Here is a 22,957-nt window from a genome sequence, read left to right as displayed (position 1 = left end):
GAGTAGTTTGTGTCCGGCAGTGGCGTCCACCATTTGATTTATTCTTGGCAAAGGAAAACTATATTTGAGGCATGCTTTGTTAAGATCGGTGAAGTCTCCATCGTGTTTTTTCACAAGGACCGAATTTGGGACCCACTTCGGGTATTTTACCTCACAGAGGAAACCATTGTGCAACAGTTTTTGCACCTCCTTGTTGAGTGTTTCATATCTTTCAGGGTTTAGAGATCGTTGTTTTTGTTGCTTTGTCCGAACTGAAGGATCTACCTATAATTTGTGGCATGCGATATTAAGATCTATTCCTCTCATGTCCCCGTGATTCTAGGCGAAGACATCAAGGTTTTGTCTAAGGAAGGCCACAATCTCGCTTCAGGTGGAGGGTTGTAGCTTGCGCCTGACTTTGAGCTCCTTTGTTGGGTCCTTAGCATAGACTTGAACTCCTTCTAGTTCTTCGACGGGTTCTCCACCTTCGATCCTAGTACCGGGTCTAGTGGAATGAGTTCGGATTCCCATATGTTCGCCATATGCACTCTCGGGGGGGTGCGTTGATGGCTGGTACAGGCTTTCCATTGACATCTTTCGAAGAGCTCCCTGTTTTCCTTGACTTTACCTACACCATGGGGTGTGGAAAATTTGATAGAATAGTGAATAGGGAAACTGCCGCTCTCAGGCAGAAGAGTAGGGGCTGTCCCATCACAGCATCATAAGGGGAGGGAGTGTCGAATACCACGAACTCGGAGTTCATCTTCACCTTATAGGGTGCTGATCCTGACTCAACTTTGAGTTTGATCATTCCTTTGGCAGAAGTCAAGGCTCCGCTTAATCCTAGGACCATATTTGGGTATGGTCAAAGGAAGTTAGCAGGGATACCCATCCATTGAAGGGTGTTACTGAATAGGATGTTCAAAGCGCTTCCTGTATCTACCAAGATTTTGGGGATGGTTACCCCGGCCACAGACAACGAGATTACCAGAACTCCAGGGTAAGGATGTGGGTCTGCCTCCTTCTCGTTAAAGGACAGTTGCTCATCTGTGGATTTTTTGAGGTTCTTCTTAGTTATGCCGATCTCCGAGAGATCTAGAACGATTGGTCTCTTCAATCTGGCTTTCCCGGGTTGCATATTCGTCCCGCCCCTTAGCATGTTGACTTGTGGCCTTAGCAGGTCGACATTGCAGGCCCTTGCAGCAGCTTAATCTCCTCAGATAATTCATGTCCCGTAAGGAGTGGAAAATTTTATGCAATAATGATAAATTGATGTGGCAGGTTTTAGCTCGTGCAAAAGGAAGGCGTTTGTGAAATTTATGATCCAAAAAGGAGCTTAATTGCTCAGGTTAAGATGTCTCAAAATAGGCTATTTCCACTGCAGATTCAGACCATATAGACTTGTCTTTCAATAGTATCAAAAGATCCAACGTGGCTTTAGTATTATCGCTATGGCCATCTGAATTTCAATGGTTTAAAGACTCTTATCTCATAAGAATATGGTGATGGGCCTTCCTTGGATTACTCACCCTTATAATATATGTGAAGATTGTGTTGCTGGCAAACAACATCGAGATCATTTTCCACAAGGAAAATCATGGCGAGCAAAGAAGGTGCTGGAGCTAATTCACTCTGATATATGCGGGCCTATTAATCCAATATCAAATGGTAATAAACATTATTTTATAATATTTATTGATGATTATAGTCGAGAAGCTTGGGTTTATTTTTTACAAGGAAAGTCAGAAGCTTTTTCAACTTTTAAAAGCTTTAAGTTATTGGTCGAAAAAGAAGCAGGCAAACCTATTAAAATTCTAAGCAGTGATCGTGATGGGGAATACAATTCACAAGAGTTTGTGAATTTTTGTGAGACCTAAGGAATACAAAAGCAACTTACAGTAGCTTATTCACCATAGCAGAATGGTGTTTCAAAAAGGAAGAACCATACAATCTTAAATATGGTGCGAACTATTCTGGCAAAAGGACGTATCCCAAGAAGATTGTGGCCTGAGCTAGTCATATGGAGCATTCACATTTTGAATAGAATTCCCAATCTTGCTTTTCAAAATGTGACGCCTGAAGAAGCTTGGAATGGACGCAAACCAAGTGTTGACCACTTTAGAATCTTTGGTTGTATAGCATATGCCCACATTCTAGATCAAAAAAGGAGAAAGCTTGATGACAAAGGATATAAATGCATTTTTCTTGGCATTAGTGAGAAGTCAAAAACATACAAATTATACAATCCAATAACCAAGAAAATTGTAATTAGTTGTGTTGTTATTTTTGATGAAGAAAGGTTCTAGAAATGGGATGAAAACTATAACAAACAACAAATACAAGTAGATTTTGATGGAGAAAATGAAGAAGAAAGGCAACGACTTCTACATAATCAGATTACTGTAGTTTTTGACTCCAAAAATCCACAAAATAAAGCTCTTGCAAATGTTGAAACTTCACCAGTAGTAGCAGAATCTGATGAACTTATCAATGCAGCAGCAGGTTCACGTTCTCTTCAAGCTCCAAAAATACCAGCATGGATGGTTGATTATGAGGTAACTGCATTAGTCAATCTGAAGAATCACTCAATCACTTTGATTTGTTTTTTGATTGTGATCCTCTCACATTCCAAGATGCTGTCAAAGAACCAAAATGGCAAAAAGCCATGAATGAAGAGATCAAATCAATTGAAAAGAACAACACCTGGGAGCTATCAGAACTTCCAAGAGGACAAAAATCCATTGGCGTGAAATGGATTTATAAAACAAAATTCAAAAAGAATGGTGAAATCGACAAGTACAAAGCCAAGCTTGTCGCAAAGGGGGACAAACAAGAATTTGGCGTTGATTACAAAGAAGTGTTCGCTACAATTGCAAGGTTAGACACCATTCGAGCAGTTCCATCCATTGCTGCCAAAAATTCATGGAAGGTCTATTAACTAGATGTGAAGTCAGCATTCTTACATGGTGAATTGCAAAAAGAAGTGTTCGTTGACCAACTTCTTGGGTATGTGAAACAAGGCAGTGAGAAAAAGGTATACAAATTGAAGAAAGCATTTTATAGACTAAAACAAGCACCAAGAGCTTGTTATAGTCGTATTGATGCTTACTTTGCTAGAGAAGGCTTTTGCAAATGTCCTCATGAGCACACACTTTTTACAAAGCTAGGAAGTAATGGTAAATTACTTGTTGTTTATATATATGTGGATGATCTGATTTATACCGGCAATGATGAATATATGATTGAGGTTTTTAAGAAAAATACGATGACTGAATTTGAAATGACGGATTTAGGTTTGATGCACTACTTTCTTGGGATTGAAGTAGTGCAATCATATGCTGGTACATTTATTTCACACACAAAAAAATGTTGTTGAAGTTTTAAATAGGTTCAGAATGCAGGATTGCAACCCAGCTTGTACTCTAGCAGAGTGGGCATAAAATTGATGAGAGATGATGGAGCAAAAAAGATAAATGCTACTCTTTACAAGCAAATAGTAGGTAGTTTGATGTATATAACCTCAACAAGACCTGACATCATGCATGGTGTTAGTTTAATCAGTCGGTACATGGAGAATCCAAGTGAGAATCATTTGTTGGCTGCTAAGACGATTTTTTGTTATCTCAAAGGCACAGTAGATTTTGATATTATGTATAAGGCAGGAACAAAGGAGAATTTGTTTGGTTTTTCTGATAGTGACTATGCTGGAGACCTTGAAGATAGAAAGAGTACATCGGGCTTTGTTTTTATGATGAGTTCTGGAGTTGTATCTTGGTCATCAAAGAAGCAACAAATAGTGACTTTATCATCTACAGAAGTAGAATATGTTGTAGCAGCTTTATCCTCTTGTCAAGTTGTTTGGTTGAGAAGATTGCTTGAAAACACTTCAACATCAGCAACAAGAAGCAACAACAATCTATTGTGATAATGTTTCAGCAATTAAGATATCAAAGAATCCAGTTCTTCATGGAAGGAGCAAACACATTGATGTCAGATACCATGTTTTGCGCAATCTCAGCAATGATGGTGTGATTGATTTGGTGTTTTATAAAAGTGAAAATCAAATGGCTGATATACTAACAAAACCTCTCAAGAAAGCTGTATTTGAAAAGCTTAGATTAATGCTTGGAGTCTGCTCTTCAAAAAAAGCTGGAGCTGCTTAATGGAGACATTACAAATTGGTGTTCCTAAACTAAACTGATCTCTGCAGACATCAGTTTATGGGAGGGTGTTGAAGTTTTATTTTATTAGCATAATAAATGAGTTGTCCTATTATTTAGTAATTTACTTTGTTTGGTTATCATTTACCTGTTCTTTAGGCCCAAGTAACAATAGATATTGGTTAGTTGTTGCTATTTTTTCTGTCAAGTTTGTTGGTTGTAATGCCCATATAAAAGAAGTCACGATATGAATAAAAGCAAGTAGTTTTTCTCTGATAATGTTATGAGTTCAGTCCCTTAGTATTCGTTGTATGCCTGAATGCCATGAAGTGTGTCGTGTTTTTTTTTTCATTTGCAACGTGTGTCATAAGGGGTCACTGTAGTGGGCCAAATGATCTGGGCAGTTATCTAATTGTTGGTAGTGGGTCAGTTAATTAGCAGGTAAGTTATTTAGTCAGTTGTACTTAGCTTATTTACATGGCCGTTCATCCGTTTAATGAAAGGTAAGAAAAGTTTTTATCCAAAAATTACCAATCTGAAGGAGGCCAAGTAACCTCGAATTACCACAAATATTCTTCTAGTTCTATTCATGGATTATTATTAGTATAACAATGGTATCAGAGCCTTGATCCTACGATAATGGCTGATGGTACGAGGCAGGCACAGATGAATGAGGCTGTAGCAGCACTAAAAGGGGAGAATAAGAACCTGCATGAAGAACAAGAGCGACAAAAAGAGTTGTTAGCACAAGTCCTTAACCAACTCAGAAATTTGGCATCTAGTTATGAGCAGATGGCAGCAAATTGCAAATATGGGGAAAGTTCTTCACACTCAAGGTTAGTAGCAACCCTTTGTTTGAGGGAAATGTGGAAATTCAAGCTAGGTCATTAAGGTTAGATTTCCCTAAATTTGATGGTACTGATCCTGATGAGTGGGTCCAGAAAGCAACACAATTTTTTGAGTATTATAACACACTTAATGACCAAAGGCTGCAAATAGCTTTATTCCATATGGAGGGAAAGGCCTTATCTTGGTATAGTTGGTTAAAAGAGACTAGTCCAGTTAACACTTGTGATGCTTTTGTTTTAGCTTTAGAGGTAAGATTTGGACCCTCAGCCTATGAGGATCCTGTGGGGGAATTTACTAAGTTAAGGCAAAGTGGTACTGTGGAAGATTATCAAACCCAATTTGAAATGTTATCTAATAAAATACATAGGTTATCAGAAGAGTTTCGAATTAGTACCTTCTTAAGTGCTTAAGGGATGATTTGAGGATCATTGTTACAATGTTTAAACCATCAACTCTGTCAACAGCTTTCGATCTGGCCAGATTACAGGAAGAAGAGGTGATTAGTAGAATGAAATCAAATCCAAACATATTCCAAACTTACCAAAACTCCAACCCAAATAACATACCTAAACTATCTGCACCGGCCCCTCTACTAAGACTACCAACCCCTAAAAATAAGCCCAACATGCAACCTCAAAACTTCAATAACTCCAGAAAAACCATCTTTCCCATAAAAAGAGTCTCTGCTACCCAAATGTAAGAAAGAAAGGAAAAAGGATTATGTTGGTTTTGTGATAAGAAGTACCACCCAGGCCACAAATGTAATAAACCAAAAATTTACCTTTTGGAAGGAATGGAAGGAGAGGAAGAGGAGAATGAGGAAAAAGGGAATGAAGAAGGTACCCTGGCTGTGATCGAGACAAATGGTGAAGAAATAGGAGAATTGTTAGGGATAACCCTACACGCTATAGTTGGATATATAGCCCCTAAGACTATGAAACTACTTGCTGAAATTAATAACCAAAAAGTTTTGGTTTTAATTGATACAGGGAGTACTCATAGTTTTATAGATCCAAATGTAGCACGAAAGGCAAACCTGTCGAGAGAAGATAGCCACTTAACAATACAGGTGGCTAATGGTGCCACTCTTCCTTGCCTAGGTTACTGTAAGGTTGTTCCTTTGAAGTTACAAGATTATACTTTTGTGACTAATTTGTACGTGTTTGACACTTGGAGGTTGTGACCTAGTCTTGGGTATTGACTGGTTAAGAACATTGGGATCGGTTGTATGGAATTTTTCTAACCTAACCATGAGGTTTAAATGTAAAGAAAAAGCTGTGGAGTTGCAGGGAATCCAAAGACCAGTAACAAATGTGACTGAGGAAGACAACATTGACGACCTCAAGAAGGGAACAATGAAGGGAATATGGCTGCAAATTATGGAGGGACGTGCGGGAAGTACGAGCCCTAATATCCCAGGAGAAGTGTAGCAAATTCTGGATAGATTTAAAAGAGTATTTGTAGAACCAAAAGGGCTGCCACCTCCTAGGGTTTTTTTTATCATAAAATCGCACTGTAGGATGGCTGTAAACCTACATGTGTTAGACCCTACATATACCCATATTACCAAAAAGAGGAGATAAAGAAGCTAGTGGCCGATTTGATAAAAAATGGCAGCATACGGAATATGCCAAAGCCCCTATTTCTCACCTGTGCTATTAGTAAGGAAATCTGACGGAAGTTGGAGGATGTGCGTGGACTATTGTACTCTCAATAGGGATACCATCAAAGATAAGTATCCTATTCCTAATATTGACGAGTTACTTGATGAATTAGGAGGTGCTGAAATTTTTTCAAAGCTGGATTTAAGGTCAGGATATCATCAGATAAGAATGCATCCTGATGACATCCCTAAAACTACCTTTCGCACACATGAGGATCATTATGAGTTTTTAGTGATGCCTTTCAGGCTTACTAATGCTCCCTCAACCTTTCAAGGGGTGATGAATGTAGTGTTTAGGCCTTATCTGAGAAAGTTTGTGCTGGTATTCTTTGACAATATTTTGATATATAGCAAATCAATGCAAGATCATGTGGAACATCTCACACAGTTTTGGAGGTCTTAGAAGCTGAACAATTTTTTTGCTAAGTTGTCCAAGTGTGTTTCTGGCAGCAAGGAAGTAGAGTATTTGGGGCACTTCATTTCTAAGGAAGGGGTCAAAGTTGATCCCCAAAAACTGGTTGCTATGCAAGAATGGCCAACTCCTAAAAATCTCAAGGCATTAAGAGGTTTTTTTAGGACTTAAGAGATACTACAGGAAGTTTATAAAAGGATATGGAGCGATAGCAGCACCACTTACATGTCTTCTACGAAAAAATGCTTTTTCTTGGAATGATTAGGCACAAGCAGCTTTTGAGGAATTAAATGAGGCTATGGTAAGTCCTCCTGTGCTCAGATTACCTAATTTTACTGAAATGTTTGTGGTGGAATGTGATGCTTCAGGAGAGGCAATAGGAGCAGTGCGATGCAGGAAGGGCAACCTCTAGCCTATTTCAGTCAGGCTTTAAAGGAAAGAAATCTGAATCTATCCACCTATGAGAAAGAAATATTGCCCTTAGTGATGGTAGTGAGGAAATAGAGGCACTACCTACTAGGACAATCATTCAAAGTATGCATTGACCAGCAAGCACTCAAATACTTGTTGGAATAGAGGGTGGGGACTCTGTCACAACAAAAATGGGTCTCTAAGCTACTTGGTTATGACTTCACAATTGAGTACAAGAAGGGGAAAAATAATGCTGTGGCTGATGCACTCTCCAGAATACAATACCCCGATAAAAAAACCCATACAGTACCTAAACACAACCCCTAAACTCCAAGCAACCCGACACAACCAGCACCAATCCAACTACAAAAAACTTCATAAAAAAACCATCATCTACCACAATATCCAACCAAATACACAACCAACATCAAATCCAAATCCATGCAGTTAGTATAGTCCAGACACAGTGGATTCAAGAGTTGAAGAAAGCTTACCAACAGGACCCCATGTTGTAGCAACTTATTAGCCAATACCATCATGGAGACCTGGACCAAACTCGTTACCAATTTCGGAATGAGCTACTCTATTACAAGGGTAGACTCCATCTTGAATCATTGGTGCCTTTTCAGCAGCAGATCCTGCATCGATTCCATAGTAGTCCATTGGGAGGCAACACCGGAGTACAAAAACACAAGCAAGAATCAAAAAGGAGTTTTATTGGCCTGGTTTGTGAAACGATGTTAGAACATTCATCAAAGAATGTGATGTTTGTCAGAGGAGCAAAGTTACAGCCCTCCTTCCATCGGGGTTACTTCAACCTTTGCCAATTCCTGCTAGGAACTGGAAAGACATCAGCATGGACTTTATCGAAAGACTACCCCCTTTAAGAGGCAAAACATTGATAATTGTGGTGGTGGACAGGTTAAGTAAGTACTCTCATTTCATGGCTATTACTCATCCTTATACAGCGGTGACAGTGGCTAGAACATTTAGGGAGAACGTGTTCAAGTTATATGGACTATCCAAGACAATTGTTAGTGATCGAGATCCAGTGTTTACTAGCAATTTCTGGAAGGAGTTGTTCAGGTTATGAGGAACTGAATTGTTACTTAGCACAGTATACCACCCGCAAACTGAAGCCATGAATAAAGTGCTAGAGTGTTACATTAGGTGCTTCTCCAGTGATAGACCGAAGACTGGGTCAAGTGGTTACCGTTAGCCGAATATTCATATAATACCTCAGAGCAAACATCAACAAAGGTGACACCTTTTGAAGCTGTGTATGGTCAATCTCCCCCCAAGATGTTACCATATGAGGTAGGGTCTACATCAGTACAAGCTCTTGACAATGAGCTAAGGAGCCGAGAGTTTATTGCTAAGTTAATCAAAGAAAACTTGCAAGAGGCACAAGCTAAGATGAAATATTTTGCAGATAGGAAAAGGTGAATCCTAGAGTTCGAAGTGGAAGAGATGGTTTACCTTCGTTTGAGGCCCTATTGACAGATGACAGTAGCGACGCAAAGGAACCTCAAAATTGCACCGTAATACTACGGTCCCTTCAAGATCATCTGTGAGGTTGGACAGGTAGCTTACGAGCTCGAATTACCTCCAGAATGTCAAATCTACCCGGTGTTTCACATTGCGTGCCTCAAGAGGAAGCTCCGGAAAGGAGTTCAACCTAACCCAGTTTTACCGAGCCTCATGCCCGAGGGAACCTTTGCACCGGAACCTGAGAAAATTCTCCAACGAAGGCTGAAAATGAAGGGGAACAGAGCAGGGGTCGAGGTTTTGGTGCAGTGGGCTGGATCAGAGGAGGTCGACGCTACTTGGGAAGATCTGGAAATCCTAAATCGGCGTTATCCCAACCTTGAGGACAATGTTGCCTCATGATGGGGGTCTTTGTTATGAGTCCAGTCCCTTTGTATTCGTTGTACGTCTGAATGCTATGAAGTGTGTTGTTTTTTTTTTTTTTTTTTTTTTTTTATTTGTAACATGTGTCGTAAAGGGGTCACTGTAGTGGGCCAAATGATCTGGGCAGTTATCTAATTGTTGGTAGTGGGTTAGTTATTTAGTCAGTTGTACTTGGCTTATTTATATGGTTGTTCATCCGTTTAATGAAAGGTAAGAAAAGTTTTTATCCAGAAATTACCAATCTGAAGGAGACCAGGTAACCTCGAATTACCACAAATATTCTTCTAGTTCTATTCACGGATTATTATTAGTATAACAAATAAAGTCTTCATTTCTGCATGTATTTTGTTCTCTTTGTGTAACGGAATCTCTGTACCTGTTTTTCTCTTTTTTAATAAAATCAGCAGGTGCCTCTCTCTCGGGGTACTTTTGAAAGGAAAAAATCAGTTGTACAGAAAAATGGTTGACATGCTTGTTGACAGATACTCACATTACCATGGGACCCGCGTGAATAAATTTTTTTTTAAAAAAAAAGTGGCCCCCCCATATTGTAAGTATCTATCAAACTCTTCTATACGAATAGCAAGGTTCCTTTTGAAATTAGGCAAGTCAAAATGCCCTTTTTCCACTTTGATCAAAAAATTTTGTCAATATTCAAAATGGCCTTTTGTTGAGTAAAAGACAAAAATATCTTTAAGTAATTTATACAATTACAAATGTAGAATTTTGTTTAAAAAGACAAAAATACCATTAAATTACAAATTAAAAAATCAAACACTTTTCACTTTATATTTAATTATTTATTTCAAACACTTACTCAGATAAAAAAAAATATTTAATTTACTTTCTTGTTTAAATATTTCATTAATTAATTATCTTAATCGGTTATGTATATTATTTATTTAATAGTTAATTAATCTATTTAATTATTTATTTAATCACTTGTTTAAATAAAAAAATTAATGTTTAATTTGATTTCTCATTTATATATTTCATTAACTAATTATCTTAATTAATATATGTATATTTAATTAATTATTTAATTATATATTTTAAACAGTTGCTCAAATAAAAAAATTTATATTTAATTTGGTTTCTCTTTAAATATTTCATTAATTAATTATCTTAATTGGTCCTTATTTGATTATTTATTTTAAATGCTTACTCAAATAAAAAAAATATTTAATTTGGTTTCTCATTTAAATATTTCTTTATTAATTACCTTAATTGGTTATGTATATTGTTCATTTAATATTTAATTACTTTATTTAATCACTTATTTAAATAAAAAATTAATATTTATTTTAATTTCTTATTTAAATATTTTTTAATTAATTGTCTTAATTAGCTATGCATATTATTTATTTATTGTTTAATTATTTATTTAATCGCTTAATTAAATAAAAGATTAATATTTAATTTAATTTCTTATTTAGATATTTCATTAATTAATTATCTTAATTGGTTATGTATATTATGCATTTAAAAATTAATTACTTTATTTAATTATTTATTTAATCACTTATTTAAATAAAAGAATTAATATTTATTTTAATTCTTATTTAAATATTTCATTAATTAATTATGTATATTCTTTATTTAATATTTAATTACTTTGTTTAGTTTTTTATTTAATCACTTAATTAAATAAAAAAATAATATTTAATTTAATTTCTCATTTAGATATTTCAATAATTAATTATCTTAATTGGTTGTGTCTATTATTAGTAATTAATATTTAATTACTTTATTTTAGTTACTTATTTAAATAAAAACATTATACCGTAATGTACAAGTGGCATAACATTATTGGAGATTTGAAAAACAGTTTTTTCGATCCTCCACTCATGAAATTTCACATTTACATTATGGACATCCTTATGAATTAGTACATGTAGAATTATCCAATATTTAATTTGATTTCTCGTTTAAATATTTTTTTATTAATTACTTTAATTGGTTATGTATATTTAATTACTTACTTATTTATTTATTTTAAACGCTTACTCAAATAAAAAATTAATATTTAATTTAATTTCTTCTTTAAATATTTCATTAATTAAGTATGGGTAATTGGCACAAAACGTCCTTACCTTTTAAGTCTATTGTGGAAAACGTCCCTACCTCTCATTTTTTGGCATTTTTGCCCTCATTTCAACCTTTCTTTGCGCTGGACGTCCTTCCATCCATATTCCGTTAGTTTTTCCGTTAATTAAAGTGTAATTGACACAAAACGTCCCTACCTTTTAAGTCTATTGTGGAAAACGTCCATACCTTTCATTTTTTTGGCATTTTTGCCCTCATTTCAACCTTTCTTTGCGCTGGACGTCCTTCCATCCATATTCCGTCAGTTTTTCCGTTAATTAAATACAAAAATACCTTTTTCTTTCCATAAACAAGGATAAAATTGTCCTCATCCACTTCACCCTTTTTTCCCGCCATCAACTTAGTCCATAAGTAACAGTAGCAGCGACATGAATCTGAAAATACTTTAAATGATTAAATTAAATAAAGAAAAAATATCGTGAACACATTATATTTCACAATTCCACAACTACTGTTGCTGTCATCTTGTGTCACTGGAAAATTTTAGAAAGACATATTAAATGGGTAGTCAATTTATAATGAGCCAAAATGGTGAATGGCTCTTTTTGGCTCAATGGAGAAGATGAATGGCTCATTTTAAATTGACTCGTTATAAATTGACTACCCATTTAATATGTCTTTCTAAATTTTTCCAGTGACAAAATGACAGCAACAGTAGTTGTGGAATTGTGAAATATAATGTGTTCACGATATTTTTTCTTTATTTAACTTAATCATTTAAAGTATTTTCAGATTCATGTCGCTGCTACTGTTACTTATGGACTAAGTTGATGGCGGGAAAAAGGGGTGAAATGGGTGAGGACAATTTTACCCTTGTTTATGGAACGAAAAAGATATTTTTGTATTTAATTAACGGAAAAACTGACGGAATATGGACGGAAGGACGTCCAGCGCAAAGAAAGGTTGAAATGAGGGCAAAAATGCCAAAAAATGAAAGGTATGGACGTTTTCCACAATAGACTTGAAAGGTAGGGACGTTTTGTGCCAATTACCCGAATGTTTAACGGAAAAACTGACGGACTATGGACGAAAGGACGTCCAGCGCAAAGAAAGGTTGAAATGAGGGCAAAAATGCCAAAAAATGAAAGGTAGGGACGTTTTCCACAATAAACTTGAAAGGTAGGGACCTTTTGTGCCAATTACCCAATTAAGTATCTTAATTTGTTATGTATATTGTTTATTTAATATTTCATTACTTTATTTAATCACTTATTCGAATAGAAAAATAATATTTAATTTAATTTATTCCGTGAATATTTCATTAATTAATTATCTTGATTGATTGTGTATATTATTTATTTAATATTTAATTAGAACATAAATCACATGGTGTATGAGAATATCTAACAGAGATGAGAGTCGAACATTAGGCACGATCACATTTTCAATACATCGAACATTATTCAATAAAATTGAAACTATATTTCCTCTACCAAATGAAGCCAAGTGAGAAGTTCCTGATTATAGTATGTCACTCTCTACCAAATGGATGTGTAATATCTATTTAAATCCTATGTACTCCTTATTTATAGTGTGTTACTGATTTCCTCAATTTTCTTTATTTATAGTGTGTTATATATGTAATTAAGAGTAATTAGTTATTTATTATATAATTACATAAAAGCTAAAGTATTACAAACATTTTTAAAAAATACTTACATTTGAAATTATTACAATTACGGATCACAATGTACATAAAAGAACGCTTGTATTTTAATGTGTGTTTAGTTTATCAGCTCTACGCCACATTCGATGCTAAAAATTCAATGTACTTCAATTAAGGCTGTCAATGGATTGAGTTTTGATTCGAATCCGATGAAATTAATGGGAGATGGATTTAGGGTCTCAATCCGATAACCCAATCGAAATTCGAATTCAATAATTCGTTAACTAAATGAATCAATAGATTGGATTTTGATCTGAATTCCATGAAATTAATGGGAGATGAATTTAGAGTCTTAATCCGATAACCCAATCGAGATTCAAATCCGATAATCCGTTAACTAAATGAATCAAATATGGATATAGGTCAATTAGATCTGATAAATAAATAAAATTTTCATTTTTCTAATTTTTTCAATTTCGGATCGGAGATCCGATAGCATAGTTAATCGGATATGGATTTAACATTCAAATATCCGTCGGATTATTGGATCAGATCGGATAGGATAATTATTATTAACAGATTGAATCGAATTTAAGCAGATCCGATCCATTTACAGCCTTAACTTCAATGCGAAGATTTCACAATCACCCAAGTCGATTTCACGGAAGAGGTTGAGCAACGTACTGTCAACATATGTTCTCTTCTTTGCCTCAATCGTGTATGGAGAAACAATGTGTTGTGACTGCAATCTAGTCTTCTTGCTAACCATTTTCTCTGGCACGTTAATAATATGTTTCGCACAGGGTGTCATCCAAACTCGCGATATTATCTGTCAAGTTGGGGTTATATCTCCATCCATCCTTTACCACCATCAGCAATTATTTCAATTATTACAATTATTACAATTATTTCGTCCCCACCACTGGCACCTCTCCCATCTCCACTGACATCTATAACGATTCTAATGAAACATCTGTGTACATCCCCACCCTCCCTATCACCATTTTCCCCACTCTCTGTCATTGTCTAGGGCCCCTATCGCCTGCAGATTGTATCTTCTCAGATATGACTCTGACCCTCCTCCTCGATCAACGGTGTCAGCTTAACGAGCACTTCAAGCTGACATATTAACATTTCACCGAGTTAATGACCATGCATCGAGATTTCGAAACGACGTACAACATAAATCACAAATGAATAATATGTATCTCAGGATCGTTGAGGAGAGCTGATAACTATTAACTTTGTCCCCATGGATAGTTGTTGAATGTGTCGATATCGTCACCAAATGAAAGACGTCGATCGACGTCTTCTTGTGATGATACATCAATATACTCTCTAGTATAAATATCATCCCCAACTTCAACTTGTCAAACATATTGTCGTATTCCTTAAATGTATTTCCTAACTGTGCTAGAGTTACCGTCATAAGCAGCATCAGTGTAACAGGTATGCGTGCTCCTAACAATTAATTATTTTACTTAAATAAACAATTTACATAATTCATGAAATATTTATAAACAATTAAATTCAATATTAAAAAAAATTAAAAAAATGGTTGGCACGTTGGGCCAATCCAAACGATTGAATCCAACACTACTGTGAAGATGGCAAAGTTACAGTTTGACATAACTTTGCTAGGAATCTGTTTCAAGGCGCATCCAAATGGTAATCCCTCTTGTAAAATTTCAAATATTAGAACATTTGAAACATAATGTCATAAAATTCAACTAATCGAACAGTAAGTAATATACGCACGAAATAACAGATAATAAAGAAAATGAATTACAAAATTAGACAACAAATTATAAAAAGCGAAAAACTAATTTTTATAAAATTATTTATTTCATGGTTTATTTTAATTCTTTATTATTTATTTCAATTCTTTATTTAATTAATTTTGACTATTTATATTTAATTACTTATTTAAATAAATTATTTTGAATATTTATATTTCTTATTTAAATATATTACTTATTTAAATAAATTAAATAAATTATTTTGAAGATTTATTTCAATTAAATTTTAATTACATATTTTGATTATTAACGTTTATTCATTATTTACATTTTTTATTTATCATTTAGATAATCATTTAATTATTATTTAAATGTTTATTATTTATTTTTATGCATTTCAATTAATTATTTATTTCAATTATTTTTCAATTATTTTTTTAATTGTTCATTTAAATTATTTGATTTAATTATTTATATTGATTGATTATTTAAATTATTATTGAACAAGTAAACGTATATATTTAATTATTTATTTTAAATGTTAGAAATTTATTTCAATTAAATTTTAATTACATATTTTGATTATTAACATTTATTCATTATTTACATTTTTTATTTATCATTTAGATAATCATTTAATTATTATTTAAATGTTTATTATTTATTTTTGTGCATTTCAATTAATTATTTATTTCAATTATTTTTCATTTTTTTTCAATTGTTCATTTAAATTATTTGATTTAATTATTTATATTGATTGATTATTTAAATTATTTATTGAACAAGTAAACGTAAATATTTAATTATTTATTTTAAATGTTAGAAATTTATTTCAATTAATTTTTAATTACATATTTTGATTATTAACACTTATTCATTTTTACATTTTTCATTTTTTCGTTTAAATAATCATTTAATTATTATTTAAATGTTCATTATTTATTTTTGTGCATTTAAATTAATTATTTATTTCAATTATTTTTATTTGTTTGTTTCAATTGTTCATTTAAGCTATTTGATTTAATTATTTATATTGATTGATTATTCAAATTATTTATTAAACAAGTAAACATAAATATTTAATTATTTATTTTAAATGTTAGAAATTTATTTCAATTATATTTTAATTACATATTTTGATTATTAATAATTAATAATTATTTATATTTTTTATTTATCATTTAAATAATCATTTATTTATTATTTAAATGTTCATTATTTATTTTTTGTATTTAAATTATTTATGTAATACAACGAAAAAATAATTGAGGGAAGCTTCTGGCCCACCTGCCGTCTGGAAAAGACAGTCCAAAAACGGATGACCTGACCTTCTGTTTTACTGATGACTGGGCAGTCTAGAAAACAGACGGTCCAGCCGTCCTCTCGTCCCTTTCTTCTCCGATTTAGGTGTTAGAGATCGTCATTTCAACTGAAAAATACCTCAAAAAATATCATTTCGAGTAATTTTATATAATCTACAAAGATTTCTACCATTATTTCCAACAAGATTTCTTCCTCTTCCTTTTCAGACTTCAATTTGAGTGTGATTTGTTAAGGACAACATTGGATTTTCATTGTTTTTAAGATTTTTAAAAGTTTTTCAATTTTTTTTTTTAACAGTAGCCAACGACATTTTGGAAAAATGTCTATTTTTGGTGGACATATGCCACCATTTCCTCCTCCTCCTCTCTCTCTCTCTCTCTCTCTCTTATATTTTTGTTAATTCTGCGATTTTATTATTTTGCTTCGCTGGTTATGATCATCAGGTTGTGGCGAATCCTTGTAGTTTTTGGCCGATCCCACTGCAAATTCAGTATCAACTTTAAATGGGAATGGGAATGGGATAGGAAATGCTCAATCTGGGATTCCGTTGCCATTTGCTAACCAAAATACGGGTTTTGCGCCTAATCAGCTTTTCCCTTTTTCTACAAGGATCACAAAAGAACCCTAAATTGAATTTAATTGCGCATTATCAAATGAACAATAATAACTCATCTCAAGCATTGGGTTCATTTTTGGCGCAGAATGCAATGAACCCGCCTCAGTTTTTGCTTAACAGCCAATTAAATTTACTGAATGACGTTCACCAGCTTCCGCAAATGCAAATGTCGGGTTGTGGTCCAGATGTCCCTCGAAAACCAACCTTGTTGTGAGTGGCCAAGTAGGTCTTGTGAATGCCAATGGAGTTATGCAACAGTCCGTCAACGGGAACAACGTGAGTCAGCATATGCCCCCTAATGTTACTAAGCAGCTGCATTCAAACTCAAACTCGCCTCTAGGGAAGACTTATGCTTGCCCTCAACCGGGATGGAATCCGAATAACTTTTCTCCAGGTTCTTCAAAGCCACAGGTATTTACTATTTGTTAAATTTAGTGTTTCTTTGTCTTATTATTGGTCTATATTTATGCAAGCATCAATAAAGTGACTGATGCGTGTAGATATAGCTGCATGCTGATGAAAAGGAATTTATAATATATCAGTAATGGAGTAAAAAAATACAAATAGCGAACATGACCATACTATCTCGGGAAGACTGACATGGATTTGGTGACAACATGTTACAACAAGAAGCACGCAATGTACAACTATAGGTTATCTGTTCATCTTGCGATCGTGAGATTGAGGACATTTCATTTAGTGATAAATAGGGAAGTAATTCCCTTGCCTTCGATTTGGAATCCACATTACACTATGTCCTTTGTAAAAAACTAACAAAAGCAGCTAAATTCTTACTTTAGGTAAACTATTTGAAGTGAGAAGGCAGATTTTGAAGAGGTTACAACAAGAAGCACGCAATGTACAACTATAGGTTATCTGTTCATCTTGCGATCGTGAGATTGAGGACATTTCATTTAGTGATAAATAGGGAAGTAATTCCCTTGCCTTCGATTTGGAATCCACATTACACTATGTCCTTTGTAAAAAACTAACAAAAGCAGCTAAATTCTTACTTTAGGTAAACTATTTGAAGTGAGAAGGCAGATTTTGAAGAGGCATTTTGCTTGCTTACTGAACCAAGTGAACCTTACGACTATTCAACTTGAACATTTCTGAAAGAAATAAAAAGAAAAAAATGATGAGCGCCTTGATTGTTGAACAAAGATGAACGTAGATGTTTTCTTCTCTTTGATATTTGTACCTTAACTGCAAGGAGTTGCAAATTTGGAAGGCACAATTAAAAATCATAGCTGGACTTTACTGAAAAATATACGAGGAATCTCTGTTAAACCAGATTATACATATTTTGGATGAATAAGTTGATTGGAAAATAAACGAGGAATCTCTGTTAAACCATATTATTCACATTTTGGATGAATAAGCACCTTGCAAGAAGACTGTCTGTTTCCTAGTAACCCATTTTATATCCAGTAGAAAACTTGCTTGTCTCTGTGTTCATGGTGTCCTATTGACTTCTGAGCTTCTATGTGTGACATTCTTCCAGAATTCACTGACATGCACTTTTGCTTGAGAACGCAATCAATTTTACTGAATCTTGCTTGACATTTCAACATACCAAAGTTACTCGTTAGAAATATGACCTCAATTAGTTTTTATCTTTGCAAGCTTGAAATACCGTATTGAACAGCATGTATCCGTGTTATTATTTTTCTCTTTCTTCTATAAATTACAATTAAAAATTTCAACCTCGTGAGTATAACCATTTGAAGCCAAAATCTTTGTGCTAGTAAAATTACATATATAGCATCTCGGGATACTTTTATGTTATTTGTTCAGTTCAGTGTGGGAAACTTAGAATTTTCATGTCAAATTTACAAGGTTATCATTTCTTTGAAGTCTCTAATCTCTGAAGTCTCTCTTTCTCAATGATGATGAATGTGGTTTGGTCTCAGTAATTTGAGTAGTTCTTTATGAACAATTATTAGTGTCCTTATTTTGGGCCTCAACATTTGAGTTAAATTTGAAATTCACTGACGGAGGCCCACTATAAGTTTATCCACCAATAAATGTATATGACACGTTAATGGTGCTAGATCATTCATATAAATGACTTTCTGGCTTTTAGCTACTCACATCTCCTAGTAATGATATGCCTGTTTTTCATTCATCACCAGTATTCATGATATTTCAAGTGTTATGTAACACCCTTATTTGTGTAATAACAAGGCATGATAACGTAATGTTTGCATTCTCTGTTTCCAACGAAGAAATTCAAGTCAGAGAAAAGAGGTATGAATAATTTTATGAATTATTTATTTATTTATTTTTATGTAGATTTGGGGAAAGTAGAATTATTGCTCATTCCTTTTCTGATAACTCTAAGTTTGGATGGGGAAGAAACCCCATTACACACTTTCATTTCTTCCTTGACTATCTCTATTTAATTTAATCCTTGCGTATTTTTCCCTTTTTTTTTTTTTTTTTTTTAAATATTATTGAACTACAGACATGGTTTGGTTGAAAATTTTAAATGCCTCCGTAGTTATTTACTTATGTTAGAGATTTTTCATCCATCACCAGTATTCATGATATTTCTAGTGTTATGTAACACCCTTATTTGTGTAATAACAGGGCATGATAACGTAATGTTTGCTTTCTCTGTTTCCAATGAAGAAATTCAAGTCAGAGAAAAGAGGTATGAATAATTTTAAGAAATTTTTTTTATTTTTTAATTTTTTTTAATTTTTTTATGTAGATGTGGGGAAAGTAGAATTATTGCTCATTCATTTTCTGATAACTCTAAGTTTGGATGGGGAAGAAACCCCATTACCCACTTTCATTTCTTCCCTGACTATCTCTATTTAATTTAATTCTTGCGTATTTTTCATTTTTTTTTTTTAAATATTATTGAACTAAAGACATGGTTTGGTTGAAAATTTTAAATGCCTCGATAGTTATTTACTTATGTTAGAGATTAATCTTGAGAGATGCCAATGGTTCAGTATGCAAGTTAGAATCTAGTTTACCCCGAATACTGTATAATCAAATCATGGATCTATTGATGCTTTTTTCTCTCGTTAAGCTGTATTCAATGAATGTTGGAGAAGCTGTTTCAGTTGCGTAGTGATAGTGGAAGCTTTTGATCTAGATTTAGTGATGCCAGTAACCTGGATGAACAGTGGATCTATGCTCTCTTCCTGTTAGCATCAGTTGCTTGAAATTTGAATAAGCCTGTGTGGCTTATGTTTATAAATACTCTTGACACTTTTTATCCACAGGATCCACAAGTTCTACCATTTATCAACCACTCATTTCCATCTATTTATAATTTAAACTGTTTATAAACACTTCCCAAACATGCTATGTGTTTCATTTATGTAAACCTGTGGAATCTGTTTTAGTTATCAATGCATCTTTCCTTGCCTTGCCTTCTGCAGCCACTCACTTTTGTGTCTACTTGTATTGGATTCTTATTTGTTTTCCTTTTCTTTGTCTTTTAAATGAAGTGCTCTCTCTCTCTGAACTACACGGAACGAGAAATTCAACAGTGGTGCGAAGAACGCAGGAAAAATCACCCATTGCAAACCAAGATTGAGAATGTATGTGTGTTTGCAATAACTGTGTAGTACTTGATTTGGGTTTGAATAAAGAATTATCTAGTAATTAACTTCATTTGCAGAAGTTGAAAGATCAGACCGACCTGGGGGCCACTGATGTGGTTTGCAAGATATGACGTCAGGTATCTGGACTTGCCTTTAATGATCAGAAACTAATGTTAAGGCCACAGCATGCTATCAAAACAACCATTCTTGCATTGAGTTTTCTGGCAATATGTATATTGAAAAATAGATGATGGAAGAAATCAGTTTGTTTAAATTCTTTTGTGACATTAATCTAAAGGTTGAATACCAACTGTCAATTTTTCTGATTTCTAATGAGTATATATTTCCATGGATTAGCTTTTGTATTTGTCTGATGTTTAAATATTGTGCATGAAGATGAATGAACATGCCTATGATGGTGGGTGAGGGTGTGAAGTGACAAAGCTTGATAGATAAATGGCTAGCCTTCATATCTGCTTAATGAATGTGTTCCAGAAAACGTTGAGAATATTAAAACCTGACTGTAAGAACTGTGAATTATTTGAGAACTATTTTCTAAATGTGTTCTGTCATTTTGAGCTTATCTTATAGGGCCAACCGAGTAGACTGTTAATGTAGAAGTGAAATCATACATGTCCTACGCAGTTTCACGATGGTTGATGTGGACTGGTTCCTTGCAACTAAAATGTGGATTCTATTACTGCACACAAGTCCCCTTGGTATCGACGACATGTATTTCCTCATACTGGTCTCATGGATGTTTGCCACTTACTTGACATGAACTGGCATTATATATGGTGCATACAGGTTCATATGCTTGATACTACCATCCATTTTCACTACATATGTCCTATATTGTTGTCATTTTTCACTATTGTCTAAGAAACACCAATCTCTCAACAGGATATCTGAAAACCTTTGTTACTTCTGAGATATTCTTGTTTTCCAATGTAGAACTTGACTATGTATGCCAACTTTCTTGTAGCAACTCAAGGAGATCTTGGCAAAACAAACTGAATTGGGTCTTGAAGTTGCAAAAATACCATCTTGCTATTTATCAGATTCTGAGCAACAAGCAGATGGAAGAGAAAATAAAATGATATTCAATAAGAGGGAAAGGCTTCAACCCGGTTTTTGAACCGGGAAGATTCCTCCAAAAAGACCGGTTTTCTAAGAGACAAAGGCCTGCAAATCATTATTCAAAAAATTTGCATGGTCAAAACAATCAATTAACTAAGAGGCAGAGAGTGGTAGATGACGGCTCCATTAACCATCATTTTGAGTTCTGATATTAGAAGAGATAAGAGACATATGTTTCAGGTTATTAAACTCATGGTGATGAATTCGTTCTTCCAAGAATGGCCAGAGAAGCCTCTGAAATTCCCTGTAGTCATCTTCAAAGAACCAGGAGAAGAAAGCAAAATTGCTGAAGAGTAATATTTTCAGATTGTGAAAATTTGTGATGTAGATGCCGATTATAGCCGCAAGAATTAAACTGGTGTCATAGGTAAATATTGCAGAGAGTGTTGTTAGATATTAAGTGATAAACCTGAATTATGTTTGTAGGAGAATTCCTTACTCTTGAATTTGAATTTGAATTTGAATTTCTACATTTTTCCTGTTTATGTATTTCCGTTCAGTTTCATTATGCATCATTTTTTGTGCAAGCTGCTTCTAAACGTTTTAGGGCCTGGTTGGGAGTTCTTTCTCATCAATTTTGAACGGTTTTGGATGGCACCGTCTATAACAGGTTGGAAAAATCGGCACTTGCTAGTTTTTCGGCACTAGTTTTGAATCTTTCATTATAATAATTTTACACGTGAAATCATAAATTTTTCGCACTTTCTAACAACATTTCGTCTAAAAAAATCATTTTTTACTTCAAATAATTTCCCAAACAAACACTTTCGGCCTCTCATAAAGCTGCCTTTTTCTGGGCTCAAGTTGGGCCTCTTTGTTCGGTAACACTTGGTGGCTAACACTATCGAGATACGAGTTTTGAAGCTCTGATCTTATCCTGGCTTACTAATCGTAGTTGGAGCTCATACACCAACTTTAACTCAATTAGCTCTCTACAAGATTTTCTTCCTTTTTCTTTAAATGAAGTCTTTTCTTATCACATCAGTTCATTCGATGTATCAAATATCTTGAACCTAGACGATTTCGTACAAATTTACACCCGTAAGTGTTAAAGTCTTTTTGAGTATAACACGTGCACCTACATATAACTTTTGAGATCAAATATATTTTGAGCGAGGGAAAAGAGCAGTTGTCGTCCGTTGGTCGAAGCTTGGTGGAATCAAGCCTTTATTGCTATTTTAAACATCTATTAGGGTTTGAATAAGTCTTCATGTACAGGAAGACTTTCACAAGTACTTAATCGGGTTTCAAAATAGCTGACGTGGCAAGACTTGGTGGGAAAAAAAAAAAAAAAGGCGTGAATTAACTCACTGTGGCAAAATGAATCTATGTTTCTCGCCTTTCTTGCTCTGCTTTCATCCTCCGATCGGCGCATCAGTGATCGTCGAACGACCACTATACAAGACACTTCCGACGAGCTATTTTGAACGACTGGCCATGGTACTCTTTCCCCCCCCCAAAGAAGGCACCGAACGAACA

General features: G+C 34.1%; 1 long non-coding RNA gene across 4 annotated transcripts; it reads left to right on the top strand.

The window, feature by feature from the left end:
- Nucleotides 1–16,542: 16,542 nt before the first annotated feature.
- Nucleotides 16,543–21,926, top strand: LOC111401527. 4 transcript variants are annotated; one of them, XR_002704051.1, is made up of 5 exons: nucleotides 16,543–17,394; nucleotides 17,613–19,025; nucleotides 19,368–19,431; nucleotides 20,243–20,335; nucleotides 20,416–21,926. It is a non-coding gene; the product is annotated as an uncharacterized LOC111401527 (long non-coding RNA). The 4 variants fall into 4 exon arrangements; XR_002704052.1 differs by lacking the exon at nucleotides 17,613–19,025 and having other exon boundaries at nucleotides 16,543–17,186; XR_002704049.1 differs by lacking the exon at nucleotides 19,368–19,431.
- Nucleotides 21,927–22,957: the final 1,031 nt, after the last annotated feature.

This window comes from Olea europaea, chromosome 10 (genome assembly GCF_002742605.1).
Source record: "Olea europaea var. sylvestris chromosome 10, O_europaea_v1, whole genome shotgun sequence".
In the NCBI taxonomy this organism is placed as follows: Eukaryota; Viridiplantae; Streptophyta; class Magnoliopsida; order Lamiales; family Oleaceae; genus Olea; species Olea europaea.
This window is presented reverse-complemented; position numbering and strand designations above follow the sequence as displayed.